Genomic DNA, 20,888 nt, shown 5'->3' with positions numbered 1-20,888 from the left:
CTCCTCAGAGCAATATTTTTAAATGCATAAAAGGGAGATACATAGGACTACAAAGGAGAGGAATTACACTGAAATGCAATTACCAAAATAATTTTTAAACCCTCAAATTTGTCACATTGTATTCCACGTGCTTTGTTAACACATTCAGCAGAGTCTAGTAACAGGTCTAACAACCACCAATAATTCCAAAGCCGTGATGAGTTTAAACAGTAATGTAAGGTATCTGCATCCACTGCACTGTGATAAGAAAAGTGTCTGTGGTTTCTCCTCGTGACACATCACAGACGCTGCTAAAACGCCTGAGGTCAGTTGCCTACATTCATAACAGCAGGAAGTGCTAAGTTTCAGTTGAAGGCTAATGAAAATAAGATGTGAACTTTTTTCCCACCCAAGTTCACAGACCCCTTGAATTCTGCCCACGGGCCCCCCAGGCTGTCGTGTAAATCCGTCGGCACAGTACATCTTAGCCGTATGAGTTCTCACCCCCAGTGACCGTCCCTCGGGAGCAGTGGGCACCATGGCCTGGCTCAGCCGAACTCCTTTGCGCTCATTCTCTGCTTGTCTAAGTCCTGGTGACCAGCCAAGAAGAATGTTTCTCCGCATCTTTCTCCCTGGATTATGATCTGAGGGCCATAACCTGTCCCTCCCCCAGGGACAGCTACAAAAGGAAGAGTACAATGTTCCATCCCGGGTCCGTGGATCCCAACCAGTCCTCATGAGCGCACACTCTGCACAGGAGAGATACAGAAGGGTCCCTCAGGTGGCCTGCTGGGCTCTGTCACACCAACGACTGTCTGTCCCAAAGGCATAGGGTCAGGCAGCCGCAGAGCTCCAGAGAGCTATTTTGGGATGGGGGCTTGTTTTCCCTCCCTCTGATGGTTTGCTTCAAACTCATTCATGAAGTCCCCACAAGTCCCCCAAGGAGGCCTCCGAGCTGACGAGAGGGTGGCGCTGTCTCCCTGCACCTACAGAGGGCGGGGTGGGGGACAGGGTTCAGCACACCTCCGCCCTGGTGCCCAGGCACCTCTCAGGTGGCCCACTGTTTGGTGGGCTCTCGGGTCAGGCTGGAAGATGGAAAAGGCAGGCAGGGCCTGGATGAGTCCAGAGAGAGCCAAGGACGTCAGACCTGGGAGGGGAGATCCCAGAGGGCAGGCAGCCCATCCTCCACATTGCCCAGGTCAGGGGCCCAGAGCCGGGTCCCAGCAGATCACGGGCAGAGCCAACAGTGGCCGCCTTAATTCCCTTCCCTCAGCCTGACCCCGTCCTCTCCGTGGGTGGCTCCCATCCCTGAAGCATCTGTGAGCCTTCAGAGCTCCTGCCTCTGAGTCTCTGGACCAGGGACCACAGAGTCCCCACCCACAGGCCTTCCCACAGCAGTTGCCTCTGCCCTCGTTTGAGTGACCTTAGTCCTGCAGTGGTGCTAGGGGCCCAGCACCAACCAGAGCCAGTGCACAGAAATAGGCCTCCCCCCAGGGGGGGTTTGCCCTGGGGTTTTACGGGTCGGGGCATTCTGAAGTGGACTGGCAAGGCCCCTCCACCCTGTGCTCTTCAATAGATCACACCGACCCTTGCTCCAAGTTTCTCTTACACACGATACTCCTTCTCCAACCCGATGAGCCACCTGCAAACGTCTGCATGTCTGCTCTCTGCAGCTTCCTGAAGACACAGAGCCACTGCTCATTGTGACCCAGCCCCAGCTGGTTCCTCTGAGGTGTCCCTCCTGCCTGTCCATGTGCCTTGCTCTTATTGATCTGGAAAGAAACAGTAAACAACTTTTCTCTCAACTTCTCCAAATCTGATGTCCTATGCCCTGTTCCCATCCACATGCTCCCACCCAGAGGCTTAAACTACTGAGGTCTGGGGCCCAACACAGATGGTTGGGTGGCAAGTTCTCTAGGCCCAAGGCCCAGGTCCATCAGGGGCATTGTCTGGGGCCCTTGTCCCCCTCTTTATGGACATTCTCCCTGTGGGCAGCCCCGCCCCAGCCTCAGGGTCCAGCATCTTCACAGGGTCCCTCCCCTGGCCTGAGATTCACCCCTATGAGATCATTTACAGCTCCTGCACTCAAAGCAAACGTGGCCAGCTCAGCTTGGACTCTCCCAGCTCCGGGGGACTTCCCAGAGATCTGAGCCTGAAGCTAAAAGAAGCCCCTCCATCAGAGGCAGGGGAAGGGGATGGGAGCCACGGACTCAGCAGAGAGTGGGGTGGGGGTTGCTGGCCCGGAAGCAGGCTTCTCACACAGAGCATCCAGGTGGGAGTCTCATTCAAGAGCCATTAGAAGCCCCTCACTCAATCCTGGACCCCCAGTGGCTTCACAAGGCAGTTAGTGAAGCCTTGGTGAGGGAGGTGAGCCTGTCAATGAATAAAACTCAGATCTCAGATCCTCTGGCTTCGGTCTGCATCCTTCTCATTGGAGAAGGAAGAGGGCTGAGAGAGCCTCTCTTTTCCTAAACAGTTTGTGGTGCCTCCTTGCCAGCCCTCTGGTCACCTTCTTACCCTTGTGCTGAAGATGCATGGAGAAAGGGCATGCTGAGTGGACCCCAATGGTGGGAAAGCCACAGAGGCAGGACTGACCACAAATCTGTCCAACCTAGAACCTCCGTGACCCACCTCCTGCCCGGCACCAGCCTTTTCACCATTCCTTTCCATTCCCTCCTGAGTTCCAGTCATAGCTACCTGGTGATCACACCTGAAACACATCAGGCTCCTGCAGGCCACTGGGCCTTTGCATTTGCTCCTCCTCAGTTCAACTTTCTTCTGCTCATCTGCCTCAAATGACCCAGCCACCCCCAAGCCCAAACCCCTGCCACCCTGTGGAGCTCCCTCCATAAGGGTGGGGCCATGTCTTGCTCCTTAAACCCCCAGAGTCTTCCACAAAGATGGACTCAAAGTATGTGTTCAGAAAATACATATTTACTGAATGACTTAGGCGTTGGCTGTGTACCATGCACTTTGTACTATCTAAAGTATAAACGCTCTTTGTTTTGGGCAACTTTATAAGCCAGGCGGAGAAACAAGACTCCAACCATGCTTGGCAGGAGAGGTGCTCACTGAACTGAATACACGAAGAACCAAGATTCAAGAAAACAGACAAGCAATGAGTGCAAGTGTAGTTTTTTTTGTTTTGTTTTGTTTTTTTTACCACCAGAGGCTTCAAAGTGGGGTGTGTCCACCCACTCATTGGTTCCAATGCAGGATCGAACTACTGATCTTCTATTTATGATTATTTATACTTTTTACTTTACTGTGTTTATATTTTTTGAAACTTTTAATGTGTATAATGTAGCTCTAGAGTAATGTATGCCACATAATTTAAAAATAAATCTGCATTATTGGAGGGTGTGCTGAAAGATGTTTTACAAATACGTGGACTGGATTAAAACGAGGAGTTTAAACTGTGCCTGTGAGAGCCATCCAGTAGGTGGCGTATCAGGAGGCGGTCTGGCTCCCCGCCTGCCCCAGGCCTCGCACAATAAGGACCCCGTGTGCTGACTCTCTTCCCAGAAGAGAACATCTTCCCATCTGTGCTCTGGGACTAGCCATCTGCTGCTCTAGCCCCCGTCACCTGGAGCCCTCACCTTCCCAGGCCTGGGCAGAGGGCAGGAATAACTTCTCTGGAGACACGGGGCTCAGGCTGCCCAGCTCCCTCGCAGAGGGCCTCACATCTGCCTCCAGGGACAGGTGCTGGGCTGTTGGAATGAGTCCCAGCTGAGCCCACCTGGGAGAGAGCAGCTCCACTGCCGGCAGCACAGACAGAATGATTTTCCGGTCAGCTTTCCCAACAAAAGTCACTTGGAATTTATGTCCCTGAACATACCGTTCCATGTTTTTGCTCAAATTCCACCCACTGCTGCCTAGAAGCCTTTCAGTTTGCAAACAGCCCTGCCCCGGCATTTGGGAGGTCAGAGACATCCATCACCACTGGCGTCTTGTTTCAGGACAGATTCTTTAAATCCCTCCGCGAGCCAGGTCTGGGGACAGGCACCAGGGATTCCAGAGAGAGCAACAGAGAAGGGCAGAAGGGCAGAGACCACCTTTTCATGACCCCATTTTTAACTCTGTGCGGGTACGGCTGGGCACTGTGTAATGTAATTCACTCTCCCAGAACTGTGAGTTTCCGATTATCATCCGCATTTGACAGGTGAGGAAATTGAGGTGCGGTGGGCTAAAGATGTACATGTCTGACTCTCCAAAACCTGTGAATACGTTCCCATACATGGCCAAAAGGGTTTTGCATATATGATTTAGGATTTGGGGGTGGGGAGATTATCCAGATGGAGCAATGTAATCACAGGGGTCCTTCTTAGAGGGAGGCAGAAGGACCAGAGTCAGGGAGAGATGCAATAATGAAAGAAGATGTCTTAGAGATATGGGGCCCTGAGCCAAGGAGCCCAGGGAAAGATGAGGAAGTGGATTCCCTCCTGCAGCCGGAAGGAGTGCCATCCTACAGATCCTTGATGTCAAAAAAGCAAGGCTGATTCTGGCCTTTCTCCCAGAGCTGTTGCTTCGGGCACCAAGTTTGTGGTAGTTTGCTTTAGCAGAGATAGGAAACGAGTAGAGAGGGCATGGATTTCCCAAGGCACAGAGGTGAGGAGTGACAGAGGTAGGATTTGAACCCAGGTCTGTCTCTATGGGTCCAAAAGATGCCAAGAGACTTTTCATCAGAGCTTGGAGCCCTTTGAAGGTGCTGTTGCTTAGGTAGGTAGGCGTCCCAGGCCTGCAGTAGAGTTGGAGGGACAGATGTTAGAGACACTAACTGGAGGTTAGACACTGGAGGGGGGTCCAGGCTGAGTCGGGGTGAGGGAGGTGTGAGACTTGGAAGACCTCACAACTACAGAAAGGCCCCAGTGGCGTCCTCCTAGAGGACCTGTGATGACTGTTCCCACAGGAATTCGGACCAGGTGCTGCCCCTTTGGTTACCACTTCTAGCCATGCCTTCTCCTGACAATCAGGGTTGAATGGGGGTGTCAGCAGATCTTCACCCCTCTTCATGTGGAGGAGCTACAAGCCAAAGGGCCTTTCCCTGACCCTCTCTGAAGAGGCAAACCCCAGCTCTGCCATGTCTACCTGTGGGACCCTGCATAAATCACTGAATCCCTCCTGTTCTCAGTCTACCCATCTGAAAAATGGGATGACAGTACTCACAGGGCTGCTGGGAGGATGGATTGCATGTGGGGCTAAGAGGAGCGAGTCTCAGCTGGATTGATGTGCCGTGGCTGCATACCTCTCCTTTGTCAAGGGCTGGAGTCCATTTTCTGGCTGGTAGGCGCCTCGGCTGTACTGGTGGCCAAATGATTTTAATGGCACCCTTGGGTTCAAGTCATGTGTCCTTCACTCAGATGACCTGCTCCAGCCACCACACCTGATAGGTACGCCTCTGCAGGGCTGCCCTCCTGTTCTGAGTGCTCATTCCCCTGAGACAGAGAGAAGTGACATCTAGTGCTCTCTCCTGGAGAGGGGGCGACATCTGGGGACCTGCACCTCTGGCCAGCAGGCCTTTAAGGGGCACCATTGCTCCTGCTACTCCTCCCCCTTGCCAGAATGCCGGGGAGGGGGAGCACGGGTCTCCTCACGCTCTTCCTCCTGACGGTTGTCTGGGGATGCGGGGACAGAGAGCAGCGGGGGGAGCCAGCAGTGAACGCCTCTTCAAGTGACTCTTCCCGGATTTGTTTTGAAAGAATCGCTCAGTGACGTGTCTACTCATGTCGCTATATTTATCTGTGAGAGAGGCAGGATGTTTCTGAACAGTTGTCATTTCTGGCTCTTTCCCTCCAGGAAAAGAATTTCTCATTCCCACTCATTTCTTCTTCTGCCATAAGCACGTGCACACATGTATATACACATGCACACACACTCGCATACCCCTGCATACACACGTGTGTGCACACATGTATACACGCAGGCACACATGCACACACTCATGCAGGAAGGCAGACACCTGAGTTCAACAACAACCAGGGCTGTGAGGTTGACTCAGGCCTACCCAGCACATGGGACAGACAGACAGACAGAACGGCAGACAGACAGATGGAATAGAGAGAAAAGCACCAAGAAGACTGCGGGTTAGGTCATGTACTGATTTGTAACTTCCAACTTCACTGAGCACCCACTGGGTATGAGGGACACTGGGCAAGGGCGGGGGAGCGGGCCCCAGGGGCCCCTGCCAGGGCCGGGGGCCAGCCGTCTCCGGGCCTCCATAGCTAGATCATGGATGGATTCCCACATGGCCCCCAGACAGAGAAGTCACAGGTTTTCACATCGGAAAATGGCTTTAGGCGACCCTTGTGTTTTGGTCATTCGACCCCCGCCGGGGTCGCGGCCCACAGGTTGAGAACCGCTGTTCTACAAGTTCAGTAATTTTCAGTTTTACTTGTTGGTGCTGATCCGGTCCGAGGGAACTGTAGAAGATGGGGGATGGCTTGAAGCTGGCTCTTCTCTTTCTGCATATGGATATTCAATTGTTTCCGCATCACTTATTTAGAAAGAACATCCTTTCTCCCTTGAACTGTATATGTGTGGATCTATTTCTGGACTCTATTATGTACCACTGAATTTTATATGCATAAATATATTTTTTCCTCCGAAACCACACTGATTCATTATTGTAGTAAGTCTTAAAATCAGATAATGCAGCTCCTCCAACTTTGCTCTTCTTTTTCAAAACCGGTTTGACTATTCAACTTCCTCTGCCTTTCCATGTAAATGTTAGCATTAGCTCATTAATTTCTATTTAAAATTTTGCAAGGAGTTTTACTGCAGTTGCATGAAACGTACGGATCAATCTGGGGTGACCTGGCATCTTAAGAAGCCCTCCCTTCAGGGCTTCCCTTTAAGCCTGTATCTTAGAGAAAATGTCCCTCATGCTGCCGGTCTTCTGCTAGCACCAGAGCGCTGCTAGTGCTGTTTGATGCTGGTCAGCCAGGCGTTGGGGACGGGGTGGAGGTGGGGGCAGTCAGCCTTCCCGAGGCAGGTGCCAGGTCCCTGTGTCCTGGAGCAGGGAGTATTTCCGCAATCCTCCCACTTCCCCTCGTCTGTAGGAGGCTTCCCGTCTGCATGCACTTCCCCCTCCCCCAGGGGTGGAGGGTTTCACTCTCCTCTGGTCCCAGCTGCCCTTGGTCGTCTCCTGTGCCCTAAGGACAACATGCTTCGCTGCTCTTTCCCCAAAGGTGCATTTATTTTTCCACAGGGCACATAGGGCTAAGGAGCCATGTGGAACTTCATGCATTTCCTGAAGCCCTGGTCTCCCCCGCCTGAACCAAAAGGGGTCTTCTCAGGACCCTCGCCCTGCCGCCACCCTTTCTTGTGAGCATCCGGTGTGGTCCACGAAGCAGAGAGCAAGTGTGTGTGTGTGTTTCCCTTGTGTCTTCGGCTCCCAAGGGGTCTGCACATTTGTGCAAGCCCCCTACTTGGCCTATTTTAACATTCATTAAAAATAGCAATTCATTAAAACTTTGGTAGAATTCTTTTGGGTTTGTACGAAATACAACATCTCTAGCAGGTAGGTGAGTACCTGTGTCCCGTCTCTCCTGTGAGGTTCCCGCTGGTTTATAGACTTCAGTCTCAGCTCTCTGATGAGTTCAAGAAAAGAGTCATTTTATAGATTACTCGACTTTTTTTTTTTTTTTTTGTAAGGATGGGAACAATGCTCTTTGCAAGAGTACTGTACCCTGAGCAGGAACACTTTGAACTTAGAAGTCTAGAAGCATATTTATTGAGCAATGTTAGGAAATATTTAAAAATAGAATTTGTATCTTGACTTTGGATTCTTTAAGAGTACAAATCACTCTAGCTACAGTGAAAGCAAGAGTTTTTATCTCATGCACCTGTTTTCTTTCTGTTTATTGTTCTGTATTTTTAAATTTAAGTTTTACATAGGATATATGATCACATGGTTCAAAATTCCAAGGGGCAGACAATGAAAGTCTTCCTCCACCCCCCTCCCCTCACTGCCTCCTTCTCCCTACAGAAAGCCAGCAGTGAAGTTTCTTGGTATCCATTTAGAAATACTTTATGCAATCACAAGAAAATACCTCCGGATTCCTCCCCCACTTACTTTCACACAGATGGCAGCATACTTTGCATACTGTTCTATTTGCCTTTTTCACCTAGCCATATGTGTGAAAAGAGGAAATTTCTGAGATGCCCTAAATTAAATGACAGCTGCCAGGAGAGTGAGAGAAAGAGCTAAGATAGTTAGTTAACCAGTTAATGGCTGGGGGCTAGCTAACAATCACCTGCTCTAGGTCCTGAATGGATGATGGAGCTTTGAGTCAACTTCTGCAGCAACCATGGGGGCCACTGCATTCCCCATACACACGAACACAGTCGGCTGTTGCCTGTATCCAATCAAAAGTAAGTACGGATTTCTTCCTCACAGACTGCGCACCTATCATAGAGCTGCCCCACCCTTACAGTCTCCCTTATTGGCCCCCTATTGGTAGCCAATGTAATTCTTTCAAAACACATGACCTCTTTCCTCCCCGAATATAACATGCTGCTTACAAAAATTAGGGATATTTTATAGCTTCATTTTCATTTTGAAACATCCCCTACTTTTTGTGAGCAGTGTATATAATTTAAGAGCCCGTTAACTCCAGGATAGGCTCCGGGACATGTTTGTCTTTCCTCCCTGGCTCTGCTGCCGGGGTCCAGACTGTGTGCCCCGGGAACCGGTCCTTTCTCAGCTAGCATTTGGCTCAAAAAACCCTTTCTTTTAGAAAAGCTTTCGGCTATGAAAGTGTTTGTTTGTTTGTTTGTTTGTTTAACATGTGTTTGGGAAGATCGTTTCCTGATCAATATAAAAGTTTTCTGATTTTAGCGGATCTGGAGTGTGCCGTTGAACGGGCAAACCATTTAGTGAACCCTCCCCGCTGATGGACATGGAGTTTGCTCACAAACAAGGCTGAAGGTCACTTTCCTTAGATGCAGAGATGAACTGTAGCATCAACCCCTGCCCATGGGACATCTGGGTCTCGGGTTACGTGCATCTGCATTTCAGATGTTGCCAGACTGCCCTCACAGGTGTCCCGTCAGCTCAGGTCCTCACCACAACGCATAAAAACCTGCCTGTTTCCGACACCTTTGCCAAAATGGAGCGTTTGCAATCTTTAGGATCTTTGCTAACCTGAGTGAGCAAAACAGGATCTCGGTGCAGTTTTAATTTGCATTTATCTTACTAAGAGTTAAACTGAAGGCCCTTACGTTGGTTAAAGAGGGATTTTCGTTTCCCTTTCTGCCTCCGGGGCCCTGGTGCCTCGGCTCGCTGTGAGTTGCGGTGGGGCTGGTGGTGGGCTCCGGCCCAGCGCGAGGGGCTCTCATCCCCTCTGCCTCCTCCACATTCAGCCCGCAGTTCGGTTTTTACTGTTTTACAGGTGCTAGGGTTCCTGTCTGAAGTTCAATTGTGAGAAAAATGTTTCTGTAACGTTAAAAAAGGAAACTATTGACTGACTGCCATGCAGTTTTGAGGAACAAAGACCTCCTGAGCGGGGACGGAGGTGGCCGGCACTCAGGGAGACCCCTCGTGAGGCACGTGCCGCCGTGGCCGTGTGTCTGACACGCGGCAGCAGAGCCAGGCAGCGGCGGTTCCCGCTGTGGCCTCCGGGCTGGGGCACCAGCCCGCCTCCACGTCAGCTGGAGAGGGGAGGGCGGGTCTTCTGCGGAGGAGCAGCCCCTCGCTGGCCGAGGCTCCTGTGCTTCGGGCCGAGCAAGGCATGCCCCCCCCGGAAAGGCCGTGAACCCTCCACTCTGGAGAGTGTGCAGCAGCTGTTTTTCTTCCTGGTTTTCAGTGTGGCACAGACATAGGAGAGGACACAGGACCCGTGGTGAAGCCCACACCTGGGAGGAGGTGAGGGACAGCTGCAAGCCCAGAGGTCAGGGCAGGAGCACAACTCCCAGGAGGGAGAAGAACTCCCACAAGAAATGTGAGCCAGTCTTAGCTCCTGCTGAGGGGCAGGAGGACCTGCTGGGGCGGTTACAGAAGGTCCTATAACTGGGCCTTGATGATTAAGTAATTTTGTCCCGGTCACGGAGCTGCCACCTGCAGCATCTCCCAGCATTCTCTCCCTGCCTGGGCGCTGCCAGGACCTCCCAGTCTGCTGGGGCTGCGCATTCCTGCCTGGGGCCCGGGGGCTGCCCCTGCCCAGCCCGCCTCCTCCCTCACCCTCAATTCCTTCCTCTCTCAACAGACTGAGCCCCAAACCTCGCCATGCGCCTCAGAGCCGCAGGCCCCCAGGCCTGTCCCCAGCCAGAACTGCTGATGCACAGACGCCCCAGCCCTGCACGCCCACAGTGGGCTCCCCCTCCATCGCCCCTCTCGGCCTCGGTGAGGAGCTGCCATCCCTTGGGGTCCTCGCCTCCAGCGATGGGAAAGAGGGGGACCTGGTAGCCACGGAGGGCTGGGGGCGGCAGGCACGCACTCTCGGTCACCAAGGTCTGGTTGTGTGTCGCAGTCCAGATTCGACTTTAACCTCTTCTCTCACCTTAGTCTATCGCATAAGCATCCCAAAGAGGCAGGACTAGTTTTACCCCCATTTAGAGAGGAGGAAGCTGAGGCCCTAACTTCAAACAAGGGTGCCCCTCTGAGGGCCACTCAGGGTGGCTGGGCAGGCAGTCTGGGCTCCTTGGCTGCTGTCGTGAGACTCCGAGGGGGAAGAAAAGAGGGCAGGCACTGAGAGGGTCAAGCTGGTAGTCTCAGGACCCTGGCTCAGAACACCTGGCTGAGACCCCAGCAGGACACATATCTGCACGTGTGCCTTCCCAGGAACATCTGGGTCCAAAGGGATTAGAAACCGCCCAGCAGAAAATACAGCTGCTGAGGAATTCAGTCAAAGGGAGTAGCTGGGATTTGGAGGAGGTCTCCCACCAATCACTGCGTCTTCAGTGGGGAAGAGACAAGGAGACATGGGGCGTCGGCTTTCCTGGGGTCCTCACTGTCCCACAGAGAACCCAGGCTGAGCCCCAGGATGGTGCATACTTGACTGACAGTATACTCCCTGGACCCAGGCCGTGTGGGGAAGGACACCTTCCTGGGATCGGGCCCTGACTTCCAGTGCCTTCTCTCCCAGGGCCTCACTGTCCTCATCCAAGTGAAGATCCCAGGACATCCCAGGAGCCCCCAGGAGGCCACCTCGCTCAGCGGGCAGGTGCCTGGGGCCCTGGCAGAGGGGACTGGGGCTGATTCCTGGCTCTGCCCCATTAGCTTTCTCCCTGCCTGAGCCCACTTTTCCTCCCCTGTTCAAGGTGGAGAGCTGTACTTCCCTCCTAACGTCCTTACAAAGTGTTTGTTAAGTGCTCCCCATGCACCTCGTGTGGTAAGAGCTCAATAAACAGCCGTGTGGTTATTGTCACCAAAGCCTTGCCAGCACTTTGTGAGGTGACAGCCTAACGGGAAAGAGGACTCTGGTTCCATAGCCCTATGCTGCCACCTGGTGGTCAGAGGGAAAGAAAGGAAACCGATTGAAGAAGGTGATGAAAATGAGGATGATGATAACAGGTATTAGATGTGGGGTTTTCACCGAGGCACTTAGTGCTTTATGGAGATTATTTTATTTAAGGACGAGGTACCTAATGTTTTATATTAAATAGAATGCTATTGCTATCATGTGGCCAGAAACATTACTTGGGTCATTTTACTTCATCCTAATAACAATCCTATTAGGTAGAGTTCGTTTTTCTGCCCAATAGAGGCTAGGAAGGTTCAGAGATGTTAAGTAACTTCCCAAGGTCACACAGCAAGAAACGGCAGCACTAGAATTGGAACTGTTTCTGTTTGGAGCCAAGTTCACACTTGTCTGAGCATCACTGCTTCCCGCAGAGAAGTTGTGAACTCTCCCATTGGGGTGAGGGGGTTGGGAGGGGGTCTGGCAGGGAGGCCAGGAGGATGATGGGGGAAGCTCAGGGGAATCAGGAAACATCCACTCTTGTCCTGGATCAGCTCGGGATAGATACTGAGTTCAAGGTCAAAGCCCTGGAGTCTTCTTCCAAGTTATCCAAGCACTTTCCAAACAAACGTCCCGCCCCACGAAGCTGGGCACAGAAATGTAGATTCAAATGGTGGAGCTGGGAGGAAACACCATCTCCAGGAACTGTGATTAAGGAAACCTTTTCATTTTCGTCTTTATGCTTGAGTTTGTGTGTGTGTGTGTGCATGTGTTATATGTCTTCCAGGGCATTTAAACTGCCTCGTATGAAAGCAATATCACAGTAGGAAGGACCTTAGAGATTGCCTGGCTCATAGTCAGCACTGAACAGAGTATTCAGTGATAAATGGGAGGAATCTGGTCTGGGAAAACGGAGGCACAGAGAGTGGGAGAGAGATTCTCAAGGTCACACAGCTACCACAGAGCTGGGTCTAAGGTGTGGATCTCCAGGCCCACACCTGTTCTCTTCCTGCTCCCCCAAATGGTACGCATGCAGAGTGGCTGGAGGGTTGGGCGAGTGGAGGGAAGACCCGTGTGCCAGCAAAGGCACTGGGGAGCAAGTGAGGGTTTCAGAGCAGGGGAGTGGCCAGGCAGATATGTGCTGTTGCCAAATAGCCAAGTCCTTTCCCTTCCTTCTGCTGGCTTGTCTGGAGAGAGGGAGGGAGGGAGGAACTGCTCTTACAAAGGCTAGACCTGGGCCTGGTATTAATTCTATTCAGCCCTGGGCCATATTGGCTGTTCTTTCTCCTGACTTATTAACAAGGTACTTGGTCCAGTCTGGTCTTACGCCTGCCCCCAACCCAAGAGCTCCCCAAGAGAGATGAGGCAGTGATGCATGAGCATCACGCCACTTGACTGTCTGGTCCTCCCAGGTCTGTGCCATGCTTATGAGGTGACCCTCCCCCGCATTTGGCTACCATGGACCCCCTGTGTGCCCAAACAGAGGTAGGCCCTTTGAACAACATTATCTTATTTAATTCTCACAACAACCTTAAGAGCCAGTGGATATTTTTCTCTTTTAAATAGATTGGTTATTTTAGAGCAGCTTCAGGTTCACAGAACAATTGAGGGGACAGCAGCGAGCTCCCACACCCCCCGTCCCACACAGGCTCAGCTTTCCGCACCATCAGCATTCCGTCCCAGAGTCATTCCTTATAATCGATGACACGTCATCCTAGCCCAGGACTCTGAGCGGGTAGAGCTGGCGGGGTCACATGCCTCTCAGCTAGTTTCTGCTTTGTCGTCACGAGGCCCAGGTCAGCCACACTGAGCTTCCTCACATCTGGCATTGGCTGGGCTGTGTCACATGAAGTGTTTAAGCTGTTCTCACTTTTTTGTAGGATTAAACAGGCTGGCACTTGAGACATTTTTGAAGTTTCCCTCTTCCAGGATGTAAGTTTACAGGAGGCCATTTCTACAGTGACTTGGGAGAACTGAGCAGATATTGTAACCTCACTGGGACCCTAATTACTGGTGAACTGGATTACTGTTCTTTAAAATGGTCACATCCCTGGCTTCCCCTCAGCCCCCCTCATCTCATACCTGGGTAGGGTCAGCATCCCTGCCTCCCCACTGAGGCACATATGGGGGCTCTTGGCCCAAGTTCTGGCCCTCCTGCTAGGCTGTGCTGAACCCAGGGCAGCAGACCGTCAGCCCCCCCTAGGGACCAGCCTGGCTCTCCCCTGGCAGGAGTCCTGAGCCAGGAGCTGGTTCCTCCCCCGGACCATGTGGGCCCCTGGAAAGAGACCCACCTGCACCTGAATTCCCACTCTGCCCCTTGAATCTGTGTGGCCTTGGGCAACACCCTCAGTTTCCTGTCCGAGAGTAGTGTTAATCCTTACAAGAGGCTTTCAAGATTGGAGACAATGGGACATAGTTTCTGGCACATGGTAGGCGCTCGAAAGCCTGAGCCAGCAGGGATGACCTCTGGCACGCTGTAGCTCTGAAGTACCTCCTGTCCAGAGAACAGGCCTAGCAGGGCTGCCAGTCGAGGGGGGCTGGGATTCCCAGAGTCCATCCTCCAATTATCCAGCTGACAAATAGGAATCCATTCTGCCTCTGTTCGAGCCATTGCAATCTCATCACCCATAAAGCAGATCCATGTGCCCTGTTTGATTTTCATTTCAGAAACGAGGTATAAATATTGACCTTTCCAACGGGGCGCTGGGGCTGAGAGGAGCTTGTTAGCATGCAGTGTCCCTCCCCCATCACAGGCAGGCAGCTCCTCCCTCTCCACTTCTACCCCGGGGGAGGCGCATGCTCCCCTCCTGGGGCGCATCCGGACTTCCAGGGAGCTCGTTAGATGCAGATTCCAGCCCCCTCTCCCCAATATCCTAAATTGGAATCGGCAGAGGTCGGCCCAGGAGCCTCTGTTTTCACCGAGCTCTGCCAGTGACTCTGGTTCGGGAAATCACTGCCTTAGAGCGCCCACGGGGCATCGCCCACCGTGATCCTCTCCCAGGACAAGGCAAGAAGTGATGTGAGCTCATGGAGGGGGGACGAGGGCAGGAGAAAACACAAACTCCTACTGTCTTTTATCCTTTACAGAGAGAGGTGCTGTTAGCTTGGTGTAGAACCCAGACACTAGAGCCTCTCTCTCTCTTCCTCTCTCTCTCTCTCTCTCTCTCTCTCTCTCTCTCTCACACACACACACACACACACACACACACACAAGGTCGGACCCAGCTTGGCCATGTAATGTATAGTAACTGCATAACCTTCTCAGGATACTTCTCCCGGCTTTTTGTGTCTTCTCAACATTAAATGGAAATTCTATCATCTATCGCATGAAATATTGCTTGAGATTATAAGAGATTCGTGAGTGAAATGCATAACTCAAGGCCAGGCGCAGAGCAGGTGTGCCTGTTATCAGTGTGTTGCCTCCCAACACCAAGTCCACCCTTCTTTGCCTGGCCTTGTAATGCCGGTGCAGAGTGCTGTTAAAAAGTTCTCCTTTGCCATCTGTTGTAATAATGTTAGGCTTTGTCAGTAGAGGGTACGAGAGGGACATCACACTGTGTATAGGGAAGAGCGCCCCCTCCTGGCTCCAGAGTGCCCTTTTTCTTCCTACAGCATGACATCTGTTTCTGGCCTCTCCCACCCAGGGATGCTTCCCAGTGAGTTCCCTCCCACCCCTCCACCCAGCAAGGGGGCCTCCTGTGCTCCAGCTCCCTCTGCTGGTGTTCCAGTGAGCTCCACTATCCAATGGGCCGCAGCCACATTCGAGAACTCTCCAAGGTGGTCTGAAATCTCACTGCAGTTCTTTGCTCCTTTGGGTAATCTCCCTCAGCCCCAGAGGTAGCAGCTGCTTCCAGAAATTTCTATGCCTGTATTCCTCACAGTCCTATATTGCCCCTTTGAGAAGTTAGCTACCTTTAACTAGTAATAATTCTTCATATTAAAATTTCCCCATGCAAACAGCTGGTTTGATCTTCGTCTCCTGACTGGACTTTGACTAAGACATGTGTTTTAAAATGATCATTCACCTGATCTCCATCTCCAAAAAAGTATTTTTACAGACACCATTTAAGGACAAGGAAACAATGACCACACAGCACCAGGTGTTATGGCAACTCTAGAACTTCACCCTCAACCTGAACGCACGACTCCCTTCTTCAAGGGTCTCCGGAGCATCACCACTGTAGACTTCTTGGGGGTGGTCCAGGGGAAGCTGTGAGTAGTAAAAGTCACACAAACAGCCTCATCCAGCATTTCTGCAGTTTGCATACTGGAAAGCACCAGCACTCAAAGATTATACTTTGAGACAGACTAACAAACACAGACTAAAAGAGGCGGAGCGCAGTTCTCCCAGAGTAAGATTACTGTGGGACTCAGGAGAAACCCAACAAACTCAGGCTGTGTCCGCAGCCAGGACACAATAGGGTAGGCACCGGGCACTGCAGGGGTTCTGAAGCCTCAGCACATGACTCCTTTCCACTCTTTGTGGATGTGGTGTGTCGGTATTTGGAGTCAAGTGTGTTAAAAAGAACTCATCTGCATTGTTCTTTAGGGAACAATGGATCCTATGGCTCCCACCAATAGGGCAAGATTCTGGTCCCCAAAGTGGGTGACACCAGATGAACACAAAGCTACTTGACGAAGCTTCCAGCTTCCTTCTGGCTGGTCCTGTCACTTTTCTCGGTGGCAGCCTCGGGCAGCAGGGATGGAGGTAGGCCCTGGCAGGGACACCAGTCAATGAAGCTCTGGGGTCCTGTCTCACAACCGCGCGGAGGCAAATGTGTGGCAGGGCTGTACGCCCTAGGGAAGCCCACGTGAACTTTGTGCTACGCCTTCCTGGTAGGGACATCCTGCCCGCCACGTGGGCCTAGGATTCCTGACTATTCACCATAAGCCACGCCAGAGTCACAGAGAACAGGGAAGGACTTAAAGGTCAAAATCCTATATGAAAAAACTAAGGTCAGACAGAGAAGCAGTTTGCAAGACAGAGATTACAGCTCAGGACCCTGCATTACCCACACTGTGGGTTAATGCTGCCCATTTTGCCGTGGGGAACAAGGGAGACAGGCAAGTGCTGAAAAGCACTGTGATTAGTAGAAATGGCCTCTAGGTGTCACTGTCTGGTCACCATTTGCAGCTGCACTGTGGCCTGGTTCCACCTCCCCAAGGCCATGTCAATGCTATTGGCCAGCTTGGGGTGAGTAAAGGGGCTTTTGAATTTCCATGGTCACAAACATCATAAAAGGAGCAGCAACTCTCAGGCTGAGTGAGGGAGGAGAGCACTGTTTGATCTCCTTCCCCAGAGAGGAGGTCTCAGTAAGAGCTGCCGTTGCTGTAATGCTAGGGGCTCCTCTCCTGGCTAATTGCTGCCCCTTCATGATGATTGTGGATTAGAATCCTTGGGGCCTGGCTCTCCAAGGGTGTGACATGAGAGGGACCTTCGAGATCTTCAAGTTCAGCTTCTTCATTTTAGAGAAGGAGGCACAGAAAGGGAAGGCCATTCCCTGAAGCTCACACAGTGAGATGGAGGCAGAAGCGGGACTTGAACCCGCAGCTGCTGAGCCCTGGCTCAGGGCTCCAGGCCCTCCACCGTTCTCCCTGCCCTCACGCTCCATAGGTTCAGTCACTCCTCCTAACACAATTTGAGCACTGACTATATTCCCTTTTCTTTTCTTTTTTTTCTTTTCTTTGTGGCCAAGCACAATTGGAAACTTAAAAACGTAAGATGACAGGGCATGCCAATGACCAAGTCAGGGGGGCACAGCTGGGGTCAGTTTCTTTGTCCTTGATCCAGAGTATTTGCCAGTGTCATCTCCTCTTTAGGGAGAAGAGCAGAAACAAGACCAGCATTCAGTCAGATGGAGTCAGACAGATGATGGGCAAGTCACAGAGACGGCAGCTCAGAGGGTGCCGTGCAGCAGGGCTGGCTGGAGGCTCCTACCTCTGGGCCCACGCTGGATACTCCACGTGGGAAGGAACCTTTGGAAGGTAGACGTTTCAAAGCTTCAACAACTGTGACCAGCAGAGGGCAGTGTTTTATCATACCCTGCTTGGTCAAAGGGACAATTTTCCTAGCACCGACAAAGAAAGTAAATCTTTTAAGGAACAGGGGTGTTTAAGATAACAGTCTAAGTGTGAGAAGGAAAAAGATAGATGGGTCCGGACTTGAAATTGATCTCTCAGAGGCAGTCATTTCCTCCTCCAGCCCGTCTCTCCTCTCACTCCGCAGCTAGAGAGTCGACACAGCTGTCAAGTTGGAGAATTATGTCTCCGTGTCCAGCCCCCTTTCATGTGGCCCTTCTCTCCTGGTCCAGAGTTGATCAGAACCTTAGAAACTCTCTCGGAGCATTGGATGGTCTCAGAAAGAGCAATCTAGAATCTGGTTAAAAATATGCCAACCTGTGCAGCCTCAAGCCGGCCGGCCTTGCTCTGCCCTGCCCGCCACCAGGCTGTGAGGTAGGGTCCAGGGACGCAGGCTGCCCTGGATGCCCAGGCACGGACATCACCTGGCTGCAGCTGCTGCCGTACTCATATTGACCATTCTGCTGGGACGTTGAGCACTTTCAGCTAGGCTGGGGGATGGTTAATCAACAACCTTGTCAAAGTGATGGATTTTACTAGGATTATTGCTTAATTAGCTTGTTTAGAGGTAAAAATCAAGTAGGACATCAGTTCTCTGGGAGCTGGAAGGGGCGGAGGGAACTGGACGCGCATAGGAAGAGATCTTGAAGATGCCCCAGGCAGCAGTGTGGTTGGGGTCGGGGCGGGTGGGAGGCCTCTGACCATTGCAGGCCTTGAGCTTGAATTCATTGGGCATTCCACCCCCACCCCCCCCCCCCACCACCACCACCACCATGCTGCTTCCCGGAAGTGCTGCAGCTTCCACCGCTCAGTGAAGTCACAGAAGCAGGATGATTCCCAAAATGTCATTCAAGGACCACAGGCATTACTTGAAGAGCTTTAAAAATGCAGATTCCCACCCCAAGCCACTGCCTTTCTGGGTCCGAATCTTGAGCTTTTTTAAAAAATAAGTTATTCCCAGCTATTTTTAGGCTCGGATGTTTGAGAATCACAGTGACAGCCCTGACTGGTGCTGCTTAAGTCAACATTTCCCCGGGCAGCAGATTTCAAATGATTGGGCTTTTCAGCCAACGCTCCCACCCAGACTTAACACGTCCCCTTCCTTCTGCTTTAACCCCGATTTCTGCCCTGTCCTCGGCTCTCCCGCCTCATTTTGTCTGTCTTGCTCCCCACCATGCATTGTCTGTCTGCATCTTGGTCTGAATCTTCCCCCTCCCACAGCTCTTCCTCTCCTTCTGATTGTCCTTCCTTCCCTCCATTCTCCTCTCTCTCTGTGCTATTGTCTGTTGGCACCCGACACCTATCCACCCCCTGGTATATTCTCTCCGGTCTGCCAGGAGCCAGAAGCCCGAGAACCGCCTGCCCAAAGAGGTCTGAACACACTGTACGTCCCAGCAGAGATGTGCCATGTGGCATCTGGGAGAAGAAGAGGGCAGAGCCTTGCCACTCTGCCTCCAGCAGGTGGGCAGACGTGGAGGCTCCAGCGGATGTGAGGCTTTGCCCTGCAACTCACCTGCCTGCGGGCTGCAGGCAGTCGTGACCGTTTCTGGCAGTTCTCTGCAGTGTCTGGAGAGGGTGGAGGGTGGCGGTGGCCGCAGCTTCTTGGTGCTAAAAGCTAACGGTGCACCCGGGAGCCAGTGGTAACCTCCCTGACCTTTGCTCTTCCAGCCGATCCAGCAGCTTGGTGAGCACCTCAACCCACTCCATCAAATCCGTCTGTCTTGAGAAACCTAGTGGTCTGTTTTCCTGCCTGACGCACTGTTCTTCCCGCCCCCTCACGCTGTCTCCTATTCCACACTCTCTCCCTTTTCTTACCCTCCCCCCACACCAGTTAATATATGGAACTGAAGGTTTTAAATGTTTAGTTTTGGTAAAGTTATATGTTGTTACAAACCCCACTGAGCCGAATTGACTCTGGATTCTGTTCTAGGAGGCCAGGGCCCTTGATGGGGCGGAGGGGAGGGGAAGACAGAGGGAGGGCATAGGTCTGACAAGCCCTCTGTGGCTTCCTCCTGCAAATTCTGCTTTTGCCCCCGGGCCTGGAGGTGGCAAGAACCAAGTCGGGCAAAGGGGCCCACTTCTGTTCTGGGGAGAAACAAAGCTGATGTTACCCCTAAACCACTGCGTATGCACACGGAGCGGCTTCTAGGTCTTGGCTTCTCTGGGTGTGTGTGTGCGCTTTCAGATGCGCCCCCTCTCCGAGGTGACCCTCCGCTCTGGGGAAGTGGGCCTCTCCTCTGCCCAGGGCCAGCTTTGCTACAGCCAGAGGTCACAGTCCCTGAGTCCAGGGACTTGACTTTCAGCTCAGTACCTGTCACTTCTAATGGGGTAACCATCTCTTCTCTGGGCCTCAGGATCTCCTCTGTGAAGTGGCAAGAAGGGCCTTCTTTGAGGGCCTGCCCCTCCCCACCCTGTCTGGTGCCCGCTGGACAGCTCGTCCTATTTCCCGGAGATGACACAGCCTGCTCCCAGAGCCCCAGGTGAGGAGCTGGCAGGGCCGGGGCTGAGTCTTCAGCCCGGCTTTGGAGGCCTCTCTGGACCTCAGTGAAGATGTGGGGAGCCCTGAGAAGGTACAGCCTAGGGACAAGCTGGCTGGCTGGCCCTGTGCTGGGGCCGAGTATCCAGGCCTTCTCTCCCACCGGGGACAGAGACACGCGCCAGCACAGCCCCAAACGGAGAGGCCGGGGCCCTCTGCCGTGGCCACGCAGAGCCTCCCTGAGCGCTCTGGCCACAGTGCAGCTGTGAGTCAGCTTTTTAAATAACTGAGTAATCACTCCTTTTCTACCCTGTTGGTTTAAGGAGAAAATCAAGCTTTGGTTCCTGAGCTCATCCCTGTGAGGTGGACACTACTCTGCATCCCGTGGACACCAATCCAGCCAGTGTGGAGGGGGGCACAGGCACCCCTGGGCTGCTCACTGAAGACCCCAGGTCTGTAAATTCTGCCCTTCTTGTCTCTGGGGCCCAAGCAGGCCCGGAAGGAGCCTGGTGTGACTTGTAGTTGGGGCAGCAAAGTGTGCAGGTGTTTGGACTTTCTACCTGGGCACTCAGGTGACGGTCATTTCTGAGTCCTGCCAAAAATGGCTCATTTGTTCTAGGCTTGCCCTTGTTAGCAGAGACTATGTCGACTGTTAGTACCAGTGCTTTGTGGGCAGAAAATCTTACGTAACAGGCAGCATGATCGCTTAGGACCCCGGGTCTTCAGGTTCTGTCTGTCTCCAAGGCCCACGCTGATAAGCATGGCCATCACTCCTGGTCAGCCAAACACAGGGCCAGGAGACCAAATGACCTGGCCCAGGCTTTGCTGTGTGTCTGATGCTGCTGTACCACTGAAATGATTATGACGCTTTGCAACAGTCCCTGTGGGCTGCAGGTTAGTTTGCTGTGTGTTGTCCCTTGTACAAGGATGTGTTACTTCTGAATGCTGACCTTGTT

The sequence above is a fragment of the Saccopteryx leptura genome, chromosome 3, assembly GCF_036850995.1.
Source record: "Saccopteryx leptura isolate mSacLep1 chromosome 3, mSacLep1_pri_phased_curated, whole genome shotgun sequence".
Taxonomy (NCBI): domain Eukaryota; kingdom Metazoa; phylum Chordata; class Mammalia; order Chiroptera; family Emballonuridae; genus Saccopteryx; species Saccopteryx leptura.
Note: the sequence above shows the minus strand (reverse complement) of the source record.